Below are 10,097 nucleotides of genomic sequence, written 5' to 3'. Positions count from 1 at the left end.
CATGATCTGGAACGGGTGACTCCACTAGCAAGGGAACGGCGGATTCATAATCCACTCTCGCTAATTAGACAAACGGGAATCGAACCCAATTACGAGAGCCTACTATCTCTGTCCTCAACAGTCGCTTCTTTTCTTGCTATCCTTGAGTAAAGGGATAATTATGCTTATACTTTCTTTGGTCTTGAACTCGCTCCCCGCTTGAGAATGAATGTTGGAAACTCTTCGATGACATGTTCCTTTGAGTGCACGATTCCTTAGCTGTGCCTGTTTGGTACCGAGCTCTTTGATGGCCTTTCTTTATCCGTTCACGCTAAAAGGTAGTGAGTGGAGTCAGGCACGATCCTCAGCAGCCGAAAGAAGCCTTGTTCGATCTCCTGTTGAAGTGGTGACTCACCTGCAACATAAGTTTTGCAAACCTAGGTTAATTCAACCTTCCACTGGACGAAGGCAAAAAAAAAGAGATAGAATACGACGGTTTTTCAGGCGTATAGAGAATGACACGATCATCTAGCCTTGGCCCTCTCATCATCTGATTCCCGAAAGGCAGAACTGAAGAACGTTTGGGACTGGGCACGACCCCTCTTCTTTCTTTAGACTCTCGTTTTTTGTTTTCTGGATGTGGATTGAGCATTTTGTTGAGTATTGTTTTTGCGCTTGTTAACCTTCTTCTTTTTGACCGGACAACTGGATGCGCGAATCTTGCTCTACCACCCCTTTCTTTAAAAAGAAAGAACTCTAGTGAATGACTAAGAGGAAGTGCCTCTGTGGTTGTCAACGAGAAGTAGCTCGGAGGGTACGATCAGGGGAATATTATCTTTCCTAATGTCTAATGAAGTCCCGCTGTGAGTGTGATTCAAAGAGATGGCAGTGCTCTCTCAATCGTCCGAGGAAGATTAAAAAACCGAGTAACGAGTTCGCGCTTCTGTCAACGAGAAGTAGCTCGTAGAGAGGGGTCTTTCTATAGATCCTTATGTCTTATGAAGTTCTCTCTCCCGTAGTTAGTGTGAGAAGGCTTCAGTCTAGCTTCTAGGTGGTAGAGCCATCAAGGAGCTTCCCTGTGCTTCGTAAATCAATAGGATCCTCCTCGTGGGATAGCCTTCAATCAAACAAGTTAAATCCTATCCCTTACCTTAGTGAGACAGAGAGAGCTTATTCTTAGAATCTGGGGTGGTCGTAGATCAGAAGAGATGGCTAAAGGAAGCTAATTCATGCTAGTACGGATTCTTAAGTAAGCAATATAATAAACACAATAATGCCTAAGCAATGGAGTTGTAATTCTTAAGTATGCTCTTTCAAGCGAGTTGTCAGGTAAGTCAGGTAAGAAGTCAGGCTAGCTCATTCCAAGCAAGAGAGGCAGGCAAGAAAGGAAGCATAGCATGCAAGGCACTTCTCGCTCTTTAATAATGCTAGTGGTTCTGCTCCGGTAGGCAAGATATAAGAAAAGCTAACAATGAAAGCTCTAAGCAAGGCAAGGAAGCTTCTCTACTAAGCACTTCACTCTAGTTGTTATGATTATGCTAATGAAAGCAAGGTAGCTTAGCTTGCTTACTCTCCCTGACCTCTTGCTGGAAGCATCGGAATCAAAAGATTGAGAAGGAGGTGGAGTATGCAAGCAACCTTTGCTTTGGATCCGGAGATTGAGATGATGCCTAATGGCTCTAGTCAGCTGCTTCTTACCCTCCAGTTCCCCACCCGGATGCTTTGTAGCTTACCTTCGAAAGATGTTCTATTGGGTCACCTCCTTCCATTGGGAGAGAGATCAGGAGAGCTGGGTTTGGTAGTTCCCGTTAGCTGGCAAGGATACGAATACAGGTAAAGTAATTGGTTTATTGGACTTTGAATGCTGCCTGGCAGCGGAGCGGCTGGAAGAGAAAGAAAAGGAGGTGGAGCTGGGCCAGCAGAGGCACTTGAGAATGAGATGTTTGGTTCTTATCCGGGGTCATTGGATAGGGTGAAAGGCTAGCTTCTGAATCACAGGTTCCTGGTTCAGATGCCGCAAATCCGGTGTGTTGTCTCCTTGAACAGAGAGTAAGAAAGCAGAAATTCCTTCCTCCCTCATTCACGGACACTAAGCAGGGGCGGGCTTTCAAAGTAGTAGCGCTAGCGGCGCAGAAGGAGCTTGACACCATTGAATCAAGTTTGAAAGACTACGTATGAAAGAAGAATCCCCAGAGGGAGTGAACGGAGCTGCGCGAAGTGAGAACTAGAGCTTTAGGTTAACGTCACAGAGCCGGTAGGAACGGCACGTGCTGTATGAAACAATATGGCTCACTTAGGCCCGACGCCAGGACGCTTGTACTAGGATAGCCTATAAGACTTGTGGAGATAATATTAATATAAACCATGGGCCCGGCTAACAAAGGTACTAGAACCTTCTAGCTGATGGTAAAATCTTGGTCTCTGCCTATCGCCGGGACGTGTGATGCGGAGGCTTCCGTCCCCAAGGACGGACTGGGAAGTTATTCCCCTTCAACTTGACCAGCTTAATCACCTAAAGCCTATGAATGAATCTCAACCGTATCCACGTCACATTCAAGGTCGATTAATTGGCTTATTTGAATGCTGAAAAACCGCCTTTTCGATGCTTTTAGTATGGTGACACTAAACTGAAGCGTTCATAAAACGAATAATTGATCCAGCGTAGATTTGAGTTTCAGCGTAAGCCCTAGTTACTAACTTTCCTCCCTTTCCTTACCTAGGGCAGGCTTTCCATCTTAATACTAGAAAGAGACTTTCAGCTTTCACTCTTAATGAATGCAGTAACGGGTGGTTTCCTAAGGGTTTTCCTTACCCTGCTATCGATTCAATTCGTGCCAGCTACGCTTCCTCTTCTAGAACAGTGACAGCCTAGTCTGATTCCCCCTTCCGAAAGTGCCACACATGCCTACTTACTTAGGTCAATCAGTTCCTTCCGTCGCCTTCCCCAGTAGCCCCTTTTGCCCTGTCCTCTTCTATTCCTATTCAACTTGGAATTTATTAAAGTAAGACACTAAAGCATTCAAGCAGGTAAGACAGTGACGAACTCGTCCATTAACTATGCCAGTTGCTTTCAAACAGAGGGCATATTAGAGTAGAGCACCCGCTCATTCTCTTCCTTAGCACAAGCACTAAGCGATAATAATTGTTTTATTTACTTATTTTTGAGAACAACTAAGCGATAATAATTCCTTTATTTACTTATTAAAGTAGTTACCGGAATGCTCATTTTTTGTCCATAAGTTCTCCTCGCCGTAATTCTCTCTGGAAGTCGCCCCTACAACCCCTTGACTCCTGCGGGCTACGTTCGAACTAAACGAGAGTAAGTAACCCCGAGAGAACGGACTGACTACTAGGAGGGGGAAGGACCTGCGCCTAGCTAACGGAGTTCACGAGGAACCGACTTCAGTTAGTGAAGCGAGGCCTCAAACATCAAACCATATCTTACTGAATAATCTGACTGAACCGAGTGAGGTATAGACAGATTATATTATATCACAGCTTGTGTTGTGGCGAGACGAAGGCTTGCTTACCGGACAAGAAGGATTAGACTTTAGACCCACTAATGGACTATAGCGAACGGAGAGAAACAAACCTAAGTCACTACTGTATTGCGAACCATAAGGAACAAACGCACTACCAGTGACTGGCTAAAAGATAGAACACTCTTTCCTATTCCTACTCCAGGCAAGTAGTACGGATACGGACTATAACTCCAGCCTACTGCTCCATACAGAGTACGGATTCAGGGATTTCAAACACTCTAATGGACTATAACGAGCTGAGTAGTGTAGTACTAAAGCCCTGAGTGACTCTTGGCTGCCCTCAGTGATAGACGCAATTACTTTGATTACTCTATTCCTACGAAACGCGCCAATAAAGAGTGGGGGAAGGGACGGATTTGAGACTACCGATGTCTGACGTGCTGATACATAGAGCAGCCGGGTAGTGGATTTTTTAGAAAGAGTGTTTCCTCCTTTTATTAGAGTATAGGTGTTTCCCTCTTCTCTTCTCCGTGTGTATTGAATGATGGAATCAACTACGAGACCGATTGGATAGTGGATTCCGGTTGCTCACATCACTGGTGATATGAGTAAGTTCCTAAGGCTACAAAAGTACAAAGGTAACGATGCAGTTGTCACGGCGGACAACACTGTACATCCAGTGGAGCATGTGGGTGACCTGCCCATTTCGCCCATGAAAGGAGGATCCAAAGTCTTGGAGAACGTTTACCACGTTCCGGGAATGAAGAAAAACTTGGTATCGGTTCCTCAGATTACAGCAGCTGGGCACTATGTGCTTTTCGGTCCAGAGGATGTCAAAGTATTGGCGAACGCAGATGTTCGTGGAGACATCCTAATGGAAGGCAGAAAGGTGAAGAAGCAAGAATGAATCTATTAATCTATTAAAGCTGTCTTTGATTGATCTTCGAAGCTCTCCTAAGGAACTACTACTCAAATGAAAGAAAGAGTCCCACCTACGAGTTTTTGCCTTACTCAGCGGAACCAGGACTACCCCTTTCATGCAGAATCTGTGAATGCGCTTACCTTGACTAACCTACCCGCCTAGATAAAGGAAGGATACCGAATGCTTATCTTCATAAACATCATAGAAGAAGTCTAACTAGAGTCATTATTAGGAGGAACCTTATTGGATTGATAATGAAAACCAGACTAGAGACGAGGAACTTGCACCGAAGAACAACAATACGGTCTACCGGACTGAGACCGACAGACTGCTATCAAGCGGGAGAGAAGGTTGCTCCAGATGAGAGTTGGTCGTGTATATTGCTTTCTCGCCGGTAAGATTCACTACCTCTTCTATCAATATAGCTAGTATAAAGCCTATTCCTTTCCGAAACTGTACGGTACGATTACGATGGTGGATTACTTATTCCGATCTACATCTCCTCGTGCTCGCCTCTGCCTTGCCTGCGGATGATGCCTTTCACCACTTCTTCCTACTCATATTCAATATTCTTTTTTGGCTCGAACTTTATTTTGAGCCGAGACTGTCTTTGTTGAGCTCTACGCCTTTGCCTTTGCCCACGAATTGCGCCGGGGATAAAAGAACATAATTACATTATCCCTTCGACGACTGAGCCGGGGCTTGCCCCTTTCATTTCACATGGAATTGATCGCCTATTTAAAGTAATATTCCATATTACCCTCGCTGACAACGTACCTATCTTAGAAATTCCTCCTATATTTACTGGATCTTGGGTAACTTAGACTGAGATTGGAACTTGATTTGATCATTCGCTCCTCATTCTTAACGAGATGAGCTCATTCATTCCTTGCGCTTAGTTACCTTCATTCATTCCTCCACGGAGAGAGGCTCTATGAAAGAAGAGAATACGGAGCAACCTTCGCCTGAGACGGGGCTTCCTTAGAGTGGACAGAGACTGTGATCCTAGCTTTCTGACTGGGCAAGCAGCTCCTACCGAATTTGCTCCTAGACTGCTTTCAAGGTTCACGTTCACTACGGACAGCAGGGACGGAAACTCCTACTGGCGTTCCTCGTTACTTGACTGACCCACAATCCATTAAATAAGTTCAGTTCAACCTGAGATTCCATTTCTACAGAACGGAGAAAGGGGAGAGCGGGGAAGTTGTTGAGTAAGTCAGTTCAGTGTTCAAGCGGATTGGCAGTCAAGTAAGGATAAGATCTATCTCAAGTAGGAAAGGAGTGAAAGTCAAGGCCCTGGAATTCAGTTCCGTAGGGAAATCAAGATAGGTGGTTTGCTCACCCGTAAAAACGAGGCGCTAAGAAAGAAGAAGTTAAGTCTACGCTAGGAACGAGTTCCGGGCTAAGGACGAAGCAAGTGCTTTAACCCTCCTATTGATTCTTTCTGGTAAATCCCTCTTCGCCTCGAGTCTGGTAGTACTAAAAAAGGTTTGCTGCTCTTCTTCTTTCTGAAAGATAGCTATTCTTCGCCTCTCGAAAGAGGCTACGTACCTGTTAAACGATAAGCGCTACGCTTTTCCCTAGGGCTTTTACTTCTTGTCTACAGCAGTTCAAGTACGAGAAAATGAATTCCTCTAGCTAAGTTCCCTGTCGAGAGGGAAGAAAGGAGAATTTACTTCGGGGCTTAAGGTAGTCCAGTCACCCTCAGGTCATAATAGAGTCTAGTATGACATCGGTAGGAAGATAATGCAGCTAAGCCGAGACTTGCTTCTGAGGCATTTCAGACTTTACTTGCTGTTGCCGATATGATCTTTTCTCTTGTTTCAGAAGTGGAGTTTGCTGCTATCGTAGATAAGAGTGACGGAATTGATAGAGCGAAATCCACCCGGAAAGAAGAACTGCAGCTCGATTTGAGATGAAATCTGGCAATAGCTCTAGGGCTGGTTCTGCACCAGATAAGAGAGTTGGGATTGAGCTTTTACTAAAGGACCTATTATTGTTATTGTCAATTCCCAGTCTTAAGACGATTATCCCGGATTCACCGACATTAGCTTCCGAACAAGCTCATGCCATCTCGTGAGTAATAGAAATCCTTTTCCTTCGTTGTTGCATCGGAATGCTAGTGCAATAAAATAAGACTTTATGAAGGCTGTGAGGGAGCTGCTTTGAGAGAAATTATGCCTATTTAATTCATTTTCTTCGATAGCATCCGATTACTGAACACCTTCAAAATCCGACGGCACACTGAAACAACTCAAGCGAAAGAAGCCCGCATACCCACTCTTCTCTCTCCCCCCTTGCCTTGGGCTTGGGGGCCTCGTTGTCGCCTTTGGCTTCAACTACTTTTGCTTCAGGGAACAGATAGCTTGCTGCCCAAGCTTACCTCCCAAAAAACAAGCCATATAGAGTGAGTGGAAAAGGTAAGAAAAGTCTTGGCTACGGAGGGAAGTAAGCAAGAAGTTCTGGTTGCGGGCTAACGTAACGGCTTTCAATCGTGTAGTTCAGTCTGGGCGTAAGGCCTATCTATAGTCCGGTCGGAAAGGCATCAGTTGTTGGGCTAGTAAGGCTCTTTCTTTCGCGGGCAGGTTACAGTTAGTTAACTCTATCCTTTTCGCCATCCTGGTCTTCTCTTTTATTCCTTCCTCAAGGAGTAATCCAGCGGGTTTAGCATATTCTCCATGCCTTTCTCTAGAAGTGATCTTGACCATAGAAGGGCCAAGGTTGCTTGGGCTACGGTCTGTCTTTCTAGATTGCCTAGGAATCTCCAAAATGGAATCTTTGAATCATGCAGCTTTGCTCAAGCACATATGGCACCTCCGCTCAGATGGGGATCATGGTCTCCCCTCCGGATCTTTGTTGTCCTCCTCAACCAACATATTGATATACTAAGGACTGGCGAATTCACACTTCTTCAAGTTCAGCCCCGTGCTTCAAGGCAGGCATCCGAAACAGATCTGGGACTTTGCACATGCTCTTACCATGTCCCACTGAAAACCGGGATGTTGAGGATACCAATACAGAGTGAGAACAGTATGGTAACCTACATAACTCATCAGCCTCATGGATGGACACGATCCCTTACCCTGTGCTATAAGTCGCGCCTTAGCCTATCTTGAGAAGGAAGAAATAGTTAGGTTGGACGGCCGAGGTACCTTACTTCCCAACTGAAGGAGATGTCTAAATGTCATTAGATACGGAATTGGAAGATAGAAAGGATGGTTCGGTCCCCCCATAAAAATCGCCTTAGCATTTAGCATCTCTATCTTCATTCCTTCCCATAGGCATTAGCCCCTTCCCATAGGCATTAGCCTCAGAATCTCCATCTGATCTGAATCCCATTCACATCGTGTGAAGCCAAATCTGAAGTTTGATTCAGAGCTAGTTTCAAACTATAGGGTAGGGGCTCTTCCCGCGCTATTGCGTACGTACTTAGCTTAGCTAGTTTAGGGCTTCTATCGCGCTATTATAGCTAATTTTAGGCTAAAAACACGGGGTTTTAAAGCTAGAGACGTTCAATTCATGCTTTTTTATGATAGCTATTTAATCTTGTTAGTTAATCCATGCCCCCCGTCACAAAGTTGCTAATGGCTTTCGGTACGCCGTGCGCACGAAAGGATCTCAACTGGTGTAGGGTTCTCGTCCCACAGACCCCATTTCGGTGCCATTGCAGTGGGCTCACTGGGCCCTCCAGTTTTTCCGATCGCTCTTCTTGCGCGCGAAGTACAGCAAGCTATAGCCACTTTGCTTCCAAGCGCGGATCGCTAATCAAGTTGAGAGATCGGTCCTGACGTCGAACAGGTTGCCTCCCTAGGCGCGTCGGTGCGCGCGAAGGTTTTGTGGGCCCTTGATCCGATCCCTCTCTTGACTCGCAAGACGCGCTTTACTCACCATAGAATATAGAATAGATCGAGGAAGCAACCATTGCCTGCGGCCAGATTCCATCCGATCTTGTTTGACTGCTTATATACATAATTAGTTAACCCTTCCAAATAGCCCAGAAAATGACAGCCATCAAAAGGCCTAAGCACATATAGCCTCGGCCTGTCCAAATGATGTTCAGCGGTCTCTACCCAAGTAGCTGTGGCCCATGATCCAAAGGACCCGCAACCAGTCAATCATGCTATCCTTACCTTCCAACCAATCGGCCAATCACGCTATCCTTACCTTTCAACCAACCCCTTCGATTCCGCTTCTGCAGCAGTATATAATCTCGGTCCCTTACCTTGATGCCTACAGCTCAATTTGTTTTCCAGTGATGGCAAGAATCCGCGAAATACTTCTTTTTATTTTTCTTCTTCTTGTGTTGTTTCTGAATGGCATCATAGCTACACGAGGGAAAGCGATGCTGCCCACTCTGCCGCAAAAGGGGGCCGCTTTCTTCCCCCCAAAAATGCCAGTTCCACCATCAGGGCCCAGCAAGCAGCATAATTGTGTTCCGAGGCTGCGTTTCATTCCAGCAACAGTAGTATATGGTTCAAAACGCCTTGTTCCATCCGGCGCGAATCCCCTCCATCACTAGTATAGTGGAGGTGTTATTTGTATTGCAATAATGAATAAATGTACGAACACAAATAATGAGCAGACCAGCCCACTTTTATATGTGGGTTCATTTCATAATGTATTTTTGTTTTGAATAAAGAAGCGCGCTCCTGTTAGTGTAACGTAGGTGTCTTTCTCGGTTGATGGATGGGATAAATGCCTATATCGCTTTGTAATGTTATTGTCATGTTGATGCTATATTAAAGAATATAATCTAAAAAAGTTGCTCAAGACTTAGTCCCATTCTTTATAATTGTCTTTCTCGTACTGTGTAAACGAACTTCAAGTCTTAATTGTGTACTCAACAGGAAGCGTCACAGCCTAGGTTTGGGCCACCCCCGATGTCGATCTGCAGTAATAGTTTTCGAAAGTAGTTTTCCGAGGTAGGTTCTATTTTAACCTAGAGCGATTTGCCTGCTTCTTTCTAGGCTATAGTTTACCTGTATCATGCAAATGTCCAACACTTAGGTGCTTTCTAAGATCATCCTATATGAAAGATGTATGACATGTGTGGATAATGAATGACTTGCATGGTATGCAATCTGAACGTCCACAGAGTACAAAAGGTAAGACCTAATAAGAGAAATGAGCTTAGCACAACACGATATGGGATAGAAACCTAATCCTAAAAGGAGAAAACCCATCACTGAACAATCATAGGAATAGAAGAAATAGGTTCAGACCAAGTGACAGAACTCTCTATGAGTTGGGCTACATAAAAGATCCTATTCTAAAATGGATGTAGCTTAACTAAAGCCCAATGCCAAGCAAAGCCCTAGACTACAAGTGAAGAAATTGGGTTCAACTAAGCCCTTAACCCAACATGAGGTGGAGCCTTAACCCGACACAAGATGGGACCCTATTAGGATAGTGGGCTTAGTCAGCCCAACATAGGTTGTCAACCAAAAAGGAGAAGTTCCCGCGATTTAAGGTTTATGGATATCCTACCCTAAGACGAGAGGATTGGGCTTAGAATAAGACCCATCGGTGGATAAGATCACATCCTCATGACAAGAGGTGTACACGTTAGGCCTCACTCAAGGTAATAGGCCAAACCTAACGAGTCCAAACAAATTGGATCTTATTGTATGACAAAACCACAGATTGGGCTTAATTCAAGGCCCAGAAAAGATGGGATGGGTTGAATCCATAAACCGCTCCGTGGGGTCCAATGA

This window comes from Prunus mume, linkage group LG8 (assembly GCF_029339155.1).
Source record: "Prunus mume cultivar Tortuosa linkage group LG8, ASM2933915v1, whole genome shotgun sequence".
Classification (NCBI taxonomy): Eukaryota; Viridiplantae; Streptophyta; class Magnoliopsida; order Rosales; family Rosaceae; genus Prunus; species Prunus mume.
Note: the sequence above shows the minus strand (reverse complement) of the source record.